This window comes from Juglans regia, unplaced genomic scaffold, assembly GCF_001411555.2.
Source record: "Juglans regia cultivar Chandler unplaced genomic scaffold, Walnut 2.0 Scaffold_627, whole genome shotgun sequence".
NCBI lineage: Eukaryota > Viridiplantae > Streptophyta > Magnoliopsida > Fagales > Juglandaceae > Juglans > Juglans regia.
This window is the reverse complement of record NW_023361131.1, coordinates 7,207-22,524: the sequence shown is the minus strand read 5'-3', so window position 1 is coordinate 22,524 and position 15,318 is coordinate 7,207. Positions and strand designations below refer to the sequence as shown.

The 15,318-nt window shown below is 37.9% G+C and overlaps 1 pseudogene; it reads left to right on the top strand.

Annotated features, from left to right (window-relative positions):
* The first annotated feature begins 401 nt into the window (after positions 1-401).
* Positions 402-13,355, top strand: LOC109018404 (annotated as a pseudogene).
* The last annotated feature ends 1,963 nt before the right edge of the window (positions 13,356-15,318 follow it).

Here is a 15,318-nt window from a genome sequence, read left to right as displayed (position 1 = left end):
TGGCTAAACCGCGTACGGGAACCGTTTACGCATTTGGATAGCTAGGTGTGGTCTTGGAAGTGCTCGTGGTAGTCTTGGAGTGGTGAAAAGGAGCATAACACGGCGGATCTAGCCGTGTACAGTGGTGATTAGCCACGCGCAGTGGCTATCCATCACATGCAGTGACTAACCACCACTCAAAGTGGTGGTTTGGACCTAAGGTTCGGCTAAGGGAGGTGCGGTGGAGCTCATGATGGCACTGGGGTGGCGCCACAGTGGAGGAGGGAGGGAATGGCTGTGTAAGAAGGGAGAAAAGCCCTTGAGAGAGTGAGGGAGAGTGTGCGTGCATGGATGGCAGATCGGGGCCAAGGGTGGTCAGGATGGCTTGGTGGTGGCTTGAGGAGGCTGAAGGTGGCGGTTACATGCCGTGGGTGGCGGTGCACGGCCGTGGAGGGTGTAAAACCCATGCTGAGGAGGAGCCTCATGTGGTGGATCAAGGGGAGGCTATGGGCCTCCGGTCATGTGGAGGAGGAAGGGGGAGATCGCGACAGTGCTTGGAGACCGTGGGTGGCCGTGTACTGCGGCACACGATGGTGAACAGGTAAGGAACCCGTGTGATAACCCGTTTCGGAAAGAGAGAGAGACCGTGAAGGGTTGGGTTCATGGGGCTGTCGCCGATGATGGCTAGGTGCGCTGGTGGCCAGCGGCGGGGCTGCAAAGGCGGCATTAGGCTATGCGAAGTGAGGAAACCGAGAGGAGAGAGTTGCTCGCGTGGGGGAAGGGGAAGCTGCCGCGCGGGACAACGACGATGGGGGATGCCGGCGGTGGTGGAGGTGAGAGCTGCCGACGCACGGTGGCGCCGGGCTGTGGGATGGAGCATCGGGCAAGAGAGATGCAGCGTACTGCGTACGCTTGAGGGAGAGGGAGGAGAGAGAGAGAGATGGAGAAAAGTGAGGGAGAAAGGGAGGGGTCTGTGTATTTAACCCAGTCCCTTCGTTTGGGATCCAAGTAACGATCTAACGATAGATCTCAAATACTGATTTGAAAATATGTAAAATATTAACTTAATTAAAAACTTTTAGAGGAATTAAGGTAGAATATTATTTTAAACTAAATTTAGTTTATAAAATAATATTCCTTTATTATTAATAAAATGATGAAGTCTCACTTAACATATTAAAGAGAATAAAATCATCTAATTAATAAAAGCTTTCAACATAATCTAAACCACATAATATCTTAAATAGTTGAAATCATTTTAATAATGATATTAAAATAATTTCTGACAATTATAATATTTTTAGAACTCTTCAAGAATATTAGAATTGTCGTATTTAAAATCAAGTTTAGTTCAACAACACTGGAAATACTCTTTATAATATTTTCAGCACATTTAAAACACTGGACGTGCTCTAGAAGTTGCATGACATCTTTTGAACCACGTCATCGTGGTTCGGCACGCATGACGAGTCTCGCAGTCGCTGGATAAAAGAGGCAGATAAATCACATAATTTTTGCCCTCAAGATTTGCTTACGTCATAAAGAAGGAACGTATGTTAGAAAGAGGAAAATGAACAATTTAATTTTGGAAACTGCGTTTTATATGGAGTGAATATGTTATCTATCTAAAGAAATCCTCGAATATATTTTTTGTACAATTTATTTATTTATTTACTGTTAATTGTTTTGTTATAGATCTTTTGTATCTATGAAAGAGTCCACAAACACATCTTCTATCTTTTGCAAACAGAACTTCGAGAGTTCAATTCTTTTCGATAGATTTGGCAGTAATGTTGAAAAGAAAAATCAAAACTTTTCTGTTCCTTACTCTATAGATGGCTTTGCTTCTAAATTTTATTTCGGAAATTTTAATTAATTAATGTTGACTCATTATTCCATTTATATACTTTGTCAGCTATATTGATCCAACGACCAAAATTCCATATACAAGGGAGTTTTGATGGATAATGATTATTTTCTTATAAAAAGTTTTTTTCTTTTTTTCTTTTTTGGGGTTTGTGGATTATGTCAATCCAGAAAACTTGTTGAATGTCACAAGATGAAGCTATTTTATTTGTATATATAAACTGGACCCTATATTATTATTTTCCCCCTTCTTTTTTTTTTTCCCCCTAATAACTCCCTCTGCTCTTTGTGTAGGTATGCTGTTGTTTTTGGCGCTTTTGTTGCACGGATGGCATGTTTGGTTGGAATTGACTTCAGTGCAAAACTTATGGCTTCTCTTGCTCTATGTTTTGAGGTGATCAAACTGTCATTATTGCTAGTTGTTCCCTACAAAATTCTTTGACTACTTATAAAAAAAATTAGAAAAATATACTGTGAAAAATTATGTTTTTTTACCCAGGATGAATACCACAAAGAAGACACTCTTTCTTTGCGAAATCTCTCTCTTCTGCTATCCTATTTGTACATATTTGGAGTTTGCTCAAGGTAAATAACTTATGTTAACTTGGACTCTTACTCTGTAAAATTATCACGGCAAGAGGTGAAAAAAAAAATCAGTACATGTGAAGATACATGCTTCAATTTGAAGGCAGAGTTAATCCTATGATGAATACATGCACAGATGTGATGTACATACTGTAAATATCAGTTCCTTTACATTCAAATTTGTTGTAAGAGATGAGGCTATACATTCTATGATAGCTCTGAAATTGCTTCAACTCCGTTCAAAAGAAAAGAGTGTATTGGGACATTGTGTTTTTGTTGAAATGAAAGCAGTTTTCTTTATGATATTATGGCGTGATTTGTCCATGTTTTGGGCATATATCCAGCATCAGGAATGTGATACCCCATATGATAAGGATAAGGGTAGGTGGTGTGTGGAATCTCGCATTGCTTGGGAAGAAGAAGTTATTGCTCTTTATAATGTTCCAATAGGGCTCCAATTGTATCATTGACTAGTCCTTTTGGAGTATAGGCCATGTGATTTGGGCGTTTCATTGGGGTGTTACAAGGAACAACATGAGTGACTGAATCCCTAACTTGAGCTATCTAAATTGCAGTAGTTGCTTGATGAGTGATGTGTCCTTGTGCAGAAGTTTCATTGTTTGTTTCAGTTAGTGTGCCTTAAATTTTTGTACAGTATGTAGCAATCCTTTCTAATAGCTGTATTTCTGACGATTCATTTCAGTGAGTTGATATATGGCTTTTTGATAATGTTGAGCAAGCGATTAACGGAGATAGATGTCTCAACCATCTTGACAACTTTGCAATGTAAGCCCCTTTAAACTTTTGATATTTGGTCTTTGTATATGTGGATTTTTTGGCTTTTATACCTTGTTATCAGAATTCTATCAACTTTAAACTTCAAGGGGGTCCATTTTTAGTAAGTCTTGCATATCAAGCACTTTATATTGTGTTTTTGTGCTTAAAATCGGCATCATGTATATTTCCAAACCAGTTATTGTTTGCAAATGGGATCCATTTTTTGGCAAGTGCTTGTATGTCACACATTTTATATAATATCGATTTTGTGCTTAAAATCAACATCATGATATATATCCAATAACCAGGTATTATTGTTTGCTTTGTTTTGTCTACATGCTCTAGTGTTTGCATTCTATATTTTATGATAGCATGAAGTTATTGTTCTATCTTTTGTAATTGCGTGATGGCATCAGCAACTCGTCTGATTTGAACTACTATTAACTGCACAGGCTGTGGAATGAAAATAAGGAGTGATGATCCTTCTGCAATGAAAATTTTTATTCTCAGTATTCAGAATAGGGTGAATGAGTTGAAAGCTTCTTCTGGAGTTGGCCAACAAAATATAAATAGCAAGAGAGCAAGTTTATTAAACGTTTTAGCATTATTATGAATTCTTCTCCTTTTGTTTTTGTTTCATAATTGCAGAGATTGTAATTGGTGATGCTTGCAGATGGAATTCATGCTTGAAACCATATGTGACATCAAGAACAACAATAAAAGGCCTGAAGAGGATCCCGCTCATCACACCCGGATAAAGAAATGGCTCAAAAGGTCTTTCTAGTTAATAGTTTCATTCTTTTAACATTTAGTTCAGCATATTTTTCTAGAATGTTTTATTACTCTTTGTTATTTTTGTAATGGGACTTGGGAGGATAGGTTTTGGTTTGAGGAGGCTTGACTTTTAACTTTTAAGGGGCTGCCACTGGTGTCGCAGTGGGAGATTCTCTGAGATCAAATCATAGATCCAATTACAATGTTAAGACTGTAAAGAGTCCAAATAGTACCTGTTAATTTTCTTGAAATGATAAATATTATTCCTAGTAATAGCAAGTTGCAGTAAAAAAGCACAATAAGGGGTGCATCCTATTTATTACTCATTTTAAGATAGATTGTTTTTAAGAGAAGCACCCAAGTAATATACATTCTAGTTTCAAGACAACAGTGAACATGTTTTGGTTCATACATTGACTATAATAGCTTGGTACCGAAACCTTATAAATGATTATGAACTTCATTGTGTACATAATTTGGGGGAAAAAAAATGTGTTGGGATCTACCAAACAAATTGTGGTGGGTTCTCCTTTTGATTCATGGAATGCTATATGGTAAGATGGGAGTTTGTATGCGTTGGGTATTTTGAAATCTTTTGTTTTTCCTCTACTTAAATACACATATTATCATAAAATTTCTTTGCGCTAATGGTGTCATTTTGTCTCAATTTAGCTAGGAGTTTTAATTTATAATTCTTTCTTTTTTTTTGTTTCTTGTACTTTGCTTCTTTTTTTTTTTTTTTTGCTTCTGATTAATATTTAACATTGACCACTTTGTCATTACATTAGTCATAGCTGGCATGTTTTACTTGGTACATAAAAATGTTTTTGCTCCTTCCCCATGATTATTGTCTCTCCTTAAAATCCATGAGGTCGCTCTCTCGAAACTTCTTTTTGGCACGCCAATGTAAAATTGTGAGTTATATGGTCTCATCTCGAAGTTTACCTCTTCCTGACAAAAAAAAAAAAAGAACTTCTCTCCCGGTGCCAATAACGACACCCGGTGCCAATAAAAAAAAAAATCAAAGTTGTAAAAATTAGTTGTAAATGGGTTGTTAGTGTATCATTACTCAACCCTTAGGGGTTAGCTCAAGTGGTACGAACCTTGGTCGTGGTGGTATGCTTCCTCCAAGTCTAAGGTTTGAACCCTTGGGTTCAAACAATTTCTAGGGGCCATCGAATAGAATTCTAATTGCCCGGGGTGCACTTGCAGTAAACTCCTCATCAAGAGTCTGTGCACCCCTGAGATTAGTTGGGGCCTTGTTCCCGGATGGCCAGTACCAAAAAGAAGTGTATCATTACTCTAGGCGTGAAAGTATGACTAGGAATAGGGATAGCTCATGGAAACTCAAGATAATCTAAATTTATTTTAACATTTTGCTTTTCGAAATAATAAGTGTCAGATTTGATTTAGGAAGACAATTCAATTTTTCATTATCTTTTTGTATGACATTGAGTCCTTGGTTACTCTTTATTTTCAGTTAGGGGTAGAAGATGTTTTAATTAGAAGGCTCAAATGGAGCAAGCTTGTTGATCCTGAGAAGAAGGGCCAATGGTGGTTGTCTGGTGACATGGCTTCCACAGGGGACAATGTTAAAGAAGTTGCCAGCAATATAGACAAAGAGATTCTTGAAGCCCAAAAAATGCTGCAGCTTGCTGCTGCACAGAGGATGAACACAGATGCCAGAAGGGCGATCTTTTGTATAGTAATGAGTGGGTTGGACTACATTGATACATTTGAGAAGCTTCTAAGGTTGGATTTACATGGAAAGCAGGTGGGTGCCTTGTGGTTTTCTCCTTATTTTGACAATTGTATTTAATTTTCTGATTATTAATTTTCACATATATTCACAGGACAGAGAGATCATGCGTGTTCTTGTAGAATGCTGTTTACAGGAGAAAGTATTTAATGAGTATTACACTGTTCTCGCTTCCAAGTTGTGTGAGCATGACAAACACCACAAGTTCACTTTACAGGTGTTCTCTCTCCTTTTTTTATTTATTTTTTTATTTTGGTGACTTTAGAATGAGATTTTTGGTAAAGCATGGCCAGAAATTTTGTTTTTTAAATTCAGACACATGGTTTGTCATGTAAATTCACATGTTCCATACCTTAGGTATGCTTTCTTTCTGATAATTAATTGAGAAATATTATATCAGCTGATTTTGTGTAACGACCCGACCCTATAATTTTTTTAGGGATAAAATTTGAATAATTTTATTAAGGCTCTATTATTATTATTATTATTATTATTTTTACTATTATTATTTCTGTCCAACCCTTGAATCCTCTTGATAATACAACTCCTTCTACCGGATTTTTTTTATTTTCTCTTCTTTGAATTTCAAACGCGAAATCTATCCACTCGCATCACATGCACATACACATGCACGTCTTTTTTTTTTCTAGGGTTTTCTTCTAGGTTCTGAAACATATATTCATGCGGATGCAAGCCGCAATGCCCATCGTGAATCCTCCTCTCATCAAACGTACGCATGCACGGCCCCTTTCTTTCCTCCGCTTGCACGACACTGCATTTATTTATACACTCACGCACACAGAGCACTTGCCACAAAACCTCCTCCCTCAAACCGCAGCACCACCTTGCCGCAGCCAAGCCTTCACTTGCGCCACTGCACGCACTGAACCACCGCATGGCCCGCCCTTGAAAAAGCCTTAAACCCGCTGCATCCTCCCCTGTTTTAGCCCTAAAAAACAGAGCACTGAGCTCTCCGACCGTGAGCCACAGCCAGCCACCCTCAGCCACAGAACTCGCCTACGCCACCACTGACCACCATAGAATATTTCGGACCACCCTCAGCCGCCAAGGCACGCCGTAGCAGCCACGGACGCACCACTGTTTTTGCACGTCCGAAACAGAGCATGCTGTCACCTTCTCCACAGTAGCCACCGTAAGAGACACCGAACCACCTCTCCCACGGCACAGAAAGTACCGACCAGCCTAACTCCGTCGAGCCCACTCCGTCCCGGTAAGCCACGACCGTCGTCGTCCCCCTCTTTCTCTCGGTTTGTTTGCGGCTTGTTCGAGCTCCCGCTCTCTTCCTCTCGGCGTCAACTCCCACTCTCCTCCTCTCGGCGTCATACCACCACTGCCCAGAGAACCCAGTCCCGTCTCCGGTCCTTCCCCAGCCACCCAGAGCCGCCGCGCATCAGCTTCCTCTCTCGGTGAGCCTCGCACCTTACCCGATTGCATGCATTTTCCTTTCACGCGTAAACCGGATCATGCAACCCGTAAATCTTTCTTTTTCCTTAGGTTAGTTATATTCCAAAAATGCCCCTCTATTGTATTTTCCCAAAATGCCCTTGTACAGTATGTTATTTTTTCAAAAATATCCTTGCTTATTTAAGACTTACGGGTAAGACTATTTTAGTGTCGGGAAGTGTTTAGGTTTAGAAAATATAGACTATTTTGGTAGTTAGGTTTTTAATTAGAATCACTTGTTTAATTAGAAATTTATGTAAATTACGTGTTTATTTTTATAGGCGACCGATTTCGTGCCGAAAATAGTGGTTTAGCGTTGCAAGGTAAGTAGCATGATCATATCCTTACGCTTATGTACAGTGAGCTGTTTGTCTTTTTATAAAAGATATTATGCATGTATGCCCTTTATTGGAAGCCCCTTTTTACGTACCCAAAACATGATGAAATTATTTATTAAATGCATGATTTTATGTGAAAGATTATTTGTGGAAGATTATTCATAAAATTATTTATAAAATGCATGATTTTATGTGAAAGATTATTCATAAAATTATTTGGGAAATGCATGATTTTATGAGAGAGTTATTTCATAAAATATTTATGAAAAATCATGATTTTATACGATGAAACATGTATCATGACGTTTATGAAAGAATGCGATTTTGTTTGAAATATATGATGCGATATAACAAGTATGTATGTGATTTCTTTGAAATCTATGAAATGACAAGGATGCAAGTATGATTTGATAAAATATGTAACGGCCTATGTTATGATATGAAAACGGTACCTATGTTATGGGCATATTGCATTGCCAGGTCGTGCATGCTGGTAGTGCACCCAGTATTGTCTTCCTTATGTATGGATTCCACAACCCGCGGCCACGGGCGGAATCGGAATCTTTTTAGATTCGCTAACCCTAACTCACGGGGGTCAACAGTGGGTAACGGCCTATGATAAGTGAAAGATAAGTTAATGTTCATGCTCATGTTATTTATGCATGTATTTTTGAATACGCACGCTTTCCAAGACACCTTATGTTTATTTATGTTTACTGTATGATGTGTTGCTTATTGAGTATTCGACTCATTTTAGTTTGTTTTCATGTTTTTAAAACCCCCAGGTGATGACATTTATGAAGATGAGACTGCAGGACAGGACTTGACTCCGGGAGACAAGGCTGAGACCTAGACAGATTTTGCTATGATTATTTCTATGGTTTAAATAAATTATTTTGATAAGCACATAAGACTTCTGTATTTTTTTTTTATAAATGCTTCCGCAGACTTTATTTTGAATTTTCAGTATTTATTGAAATTTGTTATTTTATGGAATTCTTTCGTATCTGGCGCGTTGTTAAAAAGGAAAAGCTTTTTATATTTAAGTTTAGTAGTAGCACACTGGCTCCTCGAAAATTCTAAAATGTCTTTTCGGGAACGGGGTGTTACATTTTGACAATTACATAATCTTGTGAAAATATCAGGGGCCATTCATTTGACCTTTTGTTTTTTCTTATTTTTGTTTCGTTGTTAAATCGCAGTTTGTTATAAATTTTGCTAGCTTCTAAAGACTACCATTGTTTTTATTCAGTGATTTTATTTGAGTAATATTTCTTGGGAGACTTTGCCTGGTTGTGGCATCAACCCTGGAATTTGAGTTTGAACTAGGTGTGAATTGGAGATTGCTGGCCAAATAGCTTCTGGCTACTTGTAGAGATGATGAGATACTGCAGAATTTTTGGTTGTGGTTATAGCATGTCTAAGTGATTTTTGGTCCTTGCTTTAAGTGACAATCATCTTATAGACTCAAGGGTTATTATGTGCAATGCAATTGAAAAAGACAATGAATACTTACATTATTTTGGTATATATATATATATTTCTGAACAATGCAATCGAGGTCGGAAAATGCTTCCTAGGACTGAAGTAGGTGGATCTATTACCTTGTTGAACACTCTGATTATGTTACTGGAAGCTCATGCCTATGGTCAACCACATTTACACACCACATAGATATCTATGGAGAAATGTTGGTGATAGTCCTTGTATATTTCTTATGCCTTGGATGAAGGATTGAGTATTATTGTCAAAGAGGATGCAGAAATGAAATTTTTTATTGGTAGTAGATAATTAAATCGTCAGCTTGAATTTACATGGCAGTACAGGAGGGGCTTTTTAAGACAGGGCAGGGCAAGTTTTATGAATCAATTTGGTTTTATTGCATCTGAATCTGGCTTCAACTTTTATCACACACACATGGAGAGTGGCTTAGTGGATATTTGGATATTATTTGTTTGAATTTCAGTTAATTTGTTAATTTTAGCTGAATAACGAGTAGATAGATGTCAATACCATTCTCTTCCATTAGGACTTCTACATTACTCTGATTTATTGCATACATCATCGAAGTAAATGATGTAGCTGGAATTGTTATTTCTAAATCACAAGAAAACCTTGCATTTTAAAACAGTGATGTTATTGGCCTTCCTTTTAGTGTTGATATGTGGGGTACAGCAAACTAGACACTAAGTTGGTTCTTTTCTTAGAGGACTTTGGAGGAACATCGACTAAGGTTTCCTTATTTCTCTTTTTAAGTTGGTTCTTTTCTTGCTGCAAACCATTCATGGAATCAATATCCAAGTTCATAATTTCCATATTAGCTTTTCTCTTTTTAAGAGCTACCAAGTCAGATCTCTCTCTTTTAGTCTTAATTTCCAACTCAAGTTTTCTCTTCTTAAGAAGTAGTAACTCAGATCTTTCATTCTCATATTTCAATTGCGATTCTCTTCTCTCCATCATAGAAGTCCTCCTATCATCTTTCATTTGGTTTAAGGCCTCATTAATTACTATATTTTGTCTTTCGTTACACTTTCTTTCTTTTTCTCTTGCTTTTTCAACCTTCTTGCCCATAGGTCTCTCACAATCGATGGACACATTTTCCATGTCTTCCCCTAAAGGTATTGAGTTTGGAGTAATACCTGAACTTGTCCCATTTTTTTTTTTTCTTTTTATGAGGTCCATGTGTGTTTGCCATTTCGGTTGGTGCCTCAATAAATTCCAACAATGATCCATGTTAAAGTTAAGTTTTTGGTTCTCTTTGTACAAGATTGTTGCCTTATCAATCTACAAAATAGTGGAACAAGATACAACTAAAAACATTGCAAATACGTAATAATTAGAACCACAAAACATAAGAAAAAACATTATACCTTGTCTTGCTTGGTTGCACTGCTTGGATACATTCCTTCAACTTGGGCCAAGCTACCACTGAATTTATTGACGCATTTTTGAATGATTCACCACCGATTGGTCAAGGAGGGTATAGACCGGTCTTGACAATTAGGTTTTTTAAATGTGTGGTAGTAGTCATAAATTCTACTCCACATTTGTGTAGATGATTGATCAGTCTCCCGTATGGAGTCTATACTAATGTTAAGCCAAGTTGAAACGAGGAGAATATCTTCCTCTATGGTAAATGATACACCCCGCTGTGATTTTTATTTCCTTTTTTCCTGTTGGGGTTGTGTCGCTTGGACATCAACACTTGCACTGCCCATAGGGGGGGTTGTTAATATGACCTCCACTTTCCAACAGTGTGGTGAAGAAGGGATCCTCATCAATTGAACAGTTCATCCTTCAACAAAATATTGAAGGATAAAATGTTACTAAAACTACCTCAATAGACGAAGTATGTATGCAACATGGAAAAAACAAAATACATAGAAAAAACTATATATGTATGCAGTGCACATGGGAAAAACAAATATGTCTAAAGGCATACATACCTGTTGACTTAATGGTTTGATAAATATACAATCCAAATCAAGAAAAAGGGCAGAGACCATAAGCACTGTTTTAAGCAAAATCAATCTTTTAAGCAAAACCACAAGTCTACAAGTGAATATGTATTTCAAACCCACAAGTCTACAAGCAAAACCACATGTCTACAACCAAAATAATGCATTTCAATTTTTGAGATTTTGAAAATAAACCCAGTATCATAATTGATGCTCCTCTTATCTTCCTTTTAATGTGGATATGTATTCTATTGAAAAGGAGACAGATTTTTATGAGCAAACTTAATCTTTGGGTAGATACAAGATAAAAAAGAGACCTAACTATTCACGAGCTTGAGATTACCAAACTGAGATTAAAAAAGAGACCTAAGATAAAAAAGACAGATTACCAAACTGACTCACTTCTGCATGACAACTTGAGATTTTTGTCCTGTTCATGAGATATTCTTTGGTAGAATATATGTTCATGCAATATCAATTGATACCTTTCTATTAATATTGCATTTCAGAAGATATATTCTACTTTCAATTTCAATGATTGGAGAATGGCACAAGTGCCGTGTTAGAATCTGTCATGTTTGAACTCAACCTGGTATTATACAGAGTAGTTTTCTTCATTTTGGCAATAAAACGGTAGAGAACATAAGCAAATCATACCAATCATACCAATCTCGGTTCAATATAAGGAAAAATCACACAAAAAATCCTAAAAAAAATTCTAATCAGGGGAAATCACACATTCCATATGAGGGGAAATCACACAAAACAATTTGTGAAATCAAAACAAGTGGCTTGCACGAAATTACCTTTTCTAGGGTTTCCAAACAGCCGCACGAAATCGGGTATTGGGCGAGATAAGAGGTCGTCGTTGATGAAGGAATAGTCCCGTGGTGCACTTGAGCTGAGCTTTGGGCAATGGTGTAGCAAAGCAGAGAGAAGAGAGAGGAAGGGGGAAGACAGTGCAGCAGAAATGGGTTTGTCGAAGAGAAGAGAGCAAAGAGAGCAAGAGAGAGACTATTCTTCGGTAAATCTGGCTTGTCGAAGAGAAGAGAGCAGAGAGAGCAAGAGAGAAGAAGGAATCATACCAATCGTAGAGGGGAATGGGTTTGTCGAAGAGAAGAGAGCGAGAGAGCGAGAGAGAGGATGGAGGGTGACTTTTCGCGCGAGAGAGATGAGTCGTTCAGATAGAGAGAGAAAATATTATTTTTAATGTTTGAAGACTAAAATAGTGCTTCTTCAAATTTAAAGAAGCACTGTTTATAGTTATGGATAAAAATGAAGATAGATACACCAATGTAGACGATTTTATAGATATATTCTTCAAATTTAAAAATAAAGATGAAGATAAAGAAGCCACTGCCAGTGCTCTAAGTTGTTAAAAACCCATTCTTCAAAGTGTCATTTTATGCATGTCTCTTTCTCTCTCTCACACACACACACGGAAATCTCAGGTGATTCTCATAGGAGATAGTCTCTTCATCTGTCTTTTCTAACTATCAGTTTCTTGACACTAGTACTTCAAATTGGGTTATCCAAAATTCATCTTATGTATGTAAGTTTCGTTGGTGGATTGCATACAGTATTGGTTTTTTTATCAGTCTTTGTTGAGGCAAAGCTTCTTGCATTTGGGATAGAGGATGGGATAACGGTCGTTTGTCAAAGTAGTGGTGGATGCCGTTCAATGTCACTAGGAAGGATGAGTGTTGCATACTAAATTTCCTTGGTGGAGACTGTCTTAGGTAGAGGGAAGAAGGGGGGTTGCGAAATCTCTTTGGGTGGGAAACACTGCTTGTGCTACGATGTTCCAATACCTCCAGTCGATTTCTGGCCTTGAAGAGTATGGGGGGAAGAAGCCAGAATGGTATGTTGATCATTCCAGCTTGGGAGGCATTGAAGTCTTTTTATCATGGAGCTTTGAATGGTTGAAAATCTCTTCCAGAAGTTTATTGGCCACAGAAACTACAAAATGCATGTATGCAGGTTTGTAGTGAAGACTGGTAGAGCAGGGGAAATATTGGTGAAAGCTCCTAAGAATGGGAATGTTAAGATGGGAAGAGTGTTGTATGTGAAGGCGGCTAAAGGCTGCTGACTGTTGCTATCTCTAACAAGTGCAATCTGGGCAACTCGAAAACTTTGTTGGTATAGCATGCAAGCAACAAAATAGGAATATTTCTAATTACCAGCTACAAAGGCTATTGTAGAGATCCCTGCGATATGCCTGAGGAGGACATGGTGCCGGAAAGTGCAAAGGGCAATATTGTGAACACCTTGGTTTCAGTGAGAAGACAACTGGCTCTTTTAAATGAAAAAGGTGCAGTGTGCTTTAGACAAGATGGATATGGGTTTGAAGCTTAACGAGCTAAATCTAAATGCAAGCCTGCTTACTCAAATTAATCAAGAAAGAAATACCCAGCTCACATTGTTTAAAAAGAAAGTCCTTAATGAGTAATGTAATCCATGGGCTAGTAAACCACAGGCTTCGGCTTGGGGTATTAAGTTTCACAATTATAATAAGTTGGGTCATCGGGCTTCTCAGTGGGATCCATGACTAATGAAGCGCTTGTTTTGTAACAGCCCGCTAGAAATTCATTGGTGGAATTTCTATTGACTTTAGGAATCTCGTGAAAACCCCATAAGTTTTTACGAATCGACCAATCGCATATGTTTTAGTCTGTCAACATAGTCAGTGTTATCACTCACTATGGTGCTAGTAATATGAGTTTAATTATTTGAGGTAGTTAGAAGTGTCAGAATGCGTTATGGTCTACGCCATTAGACTCAGAGGATTATTTAGGATTTTATGGCGCAATAACTTATTTTCATAATTCCGGACGAAACGTCTGTTGAAAATTGTGAAATTATTTTTAGGGGCACTTCGGGGTTGAATTTCGTTAAACGATTTTCACTATAAGTTAATATGAATATTTAGAATTTTTTAGTACTAAGTTTATTATGTATTTTTTTGGAGTGAATAGTAACCTCGATAAGCGCACCCATTGCAGTGTTTTCAAAATCACAGTGTGGAATGTCCAAATTAGGTTAGAGAAGTTTTATTTGGACACTTGGCAAGATTTTAGCCACACTTAGTGAATGGTATTAGACACTTGACACAAAGAAGAACCATTAGATAGATTTGTGAAGGAATCAAGGTGTGAGATCATGCCACCTAAGCAAAGTTGTGTTTCATCTGTTCAACCAAATTGTGCCAGACCAAAGAGGGTTTCAACCCTAGCAAAACCCTAAATGATTGGAATCCAATTGAAACCCCAAAAGCTTGGTTGAAACCAAAACCCTAAATAGTTTTCCCAAACCCTAAAGTTGGCCTCCAAACCCTTTTTAATCCGATTTCTAGCATTGTGTTTAATCACTTGATTAAATCACTTCCATATACTATTAATTAATCAAATCCTTGTTATGACATCATTATTCAACCTTTTAAACCTTGGGAATTTGATTGGGCCGAGAAAAAATGATTTTGGGATTGATAGCATCTCAAACCCTAACCAAACCCCCTTTAAACCCCAAATTGAAGCCCACTTGGTGGGGCCCACCAAGGCCCACGAAATTGGCCACCTTGGCAAAGCTTCTTGGAGAAGTTTCCTCCCCCACATGGCAGACCATCCACTGCCATTGGCTGCACCCAATAGTGCCTTGATGTGAAGGAGAAATCCACTCCATCAACCTCCATCTTTCACAGCTGCTGCAAGCAGTCTCTGCCCCTCTCTATTCTCCACTTTATGTCACATATCCACCTCCAATCAAGGGTCATTCAAGCCCATAACTTCTCCCTCCAGAAGTCTAAAGTCGTGCAAGACATAATTCTCTCCATTTTATCACTTCTTTCTCCCGTTCTTAGAGAGAAACCCAAAAGAGCTCTCTCGGGCAGATTTCTGGGACTTTTTGCGTGGCCATTTACGACCCTTTGTAAGTATTTTCGCACGATGATTCCTTCACATAAGTTGTTCGTCTTTGAGTCTAGTTTCCGTGTATATATTATTAGTCTCATTCCATTCTCATTTGGTCGGTCAAAAGTATTTTTAACCATGGAAAGGTCATTCTGGGCGTGAAACTGGAGAGTATGTTATGTTTTGGAAGTTTTGACCAAGCCAATGGACTTATCTTGGTCCGAAAATTTTATGGAGTGTTGTTAACATGTGTTTATGAATGTTCATTGAGGTTTTGCTGCATGAATAAAGCTTTTGATGATAGATTTTCTTAGAGTTAGAAACATGAAAACTGGAAGTGGAAAAACAGTTTCTGTTTGGTGAAAGTTTGAATATTTCGTGGTTTAATCTTATTCCAAAGGCTTTGATATTTT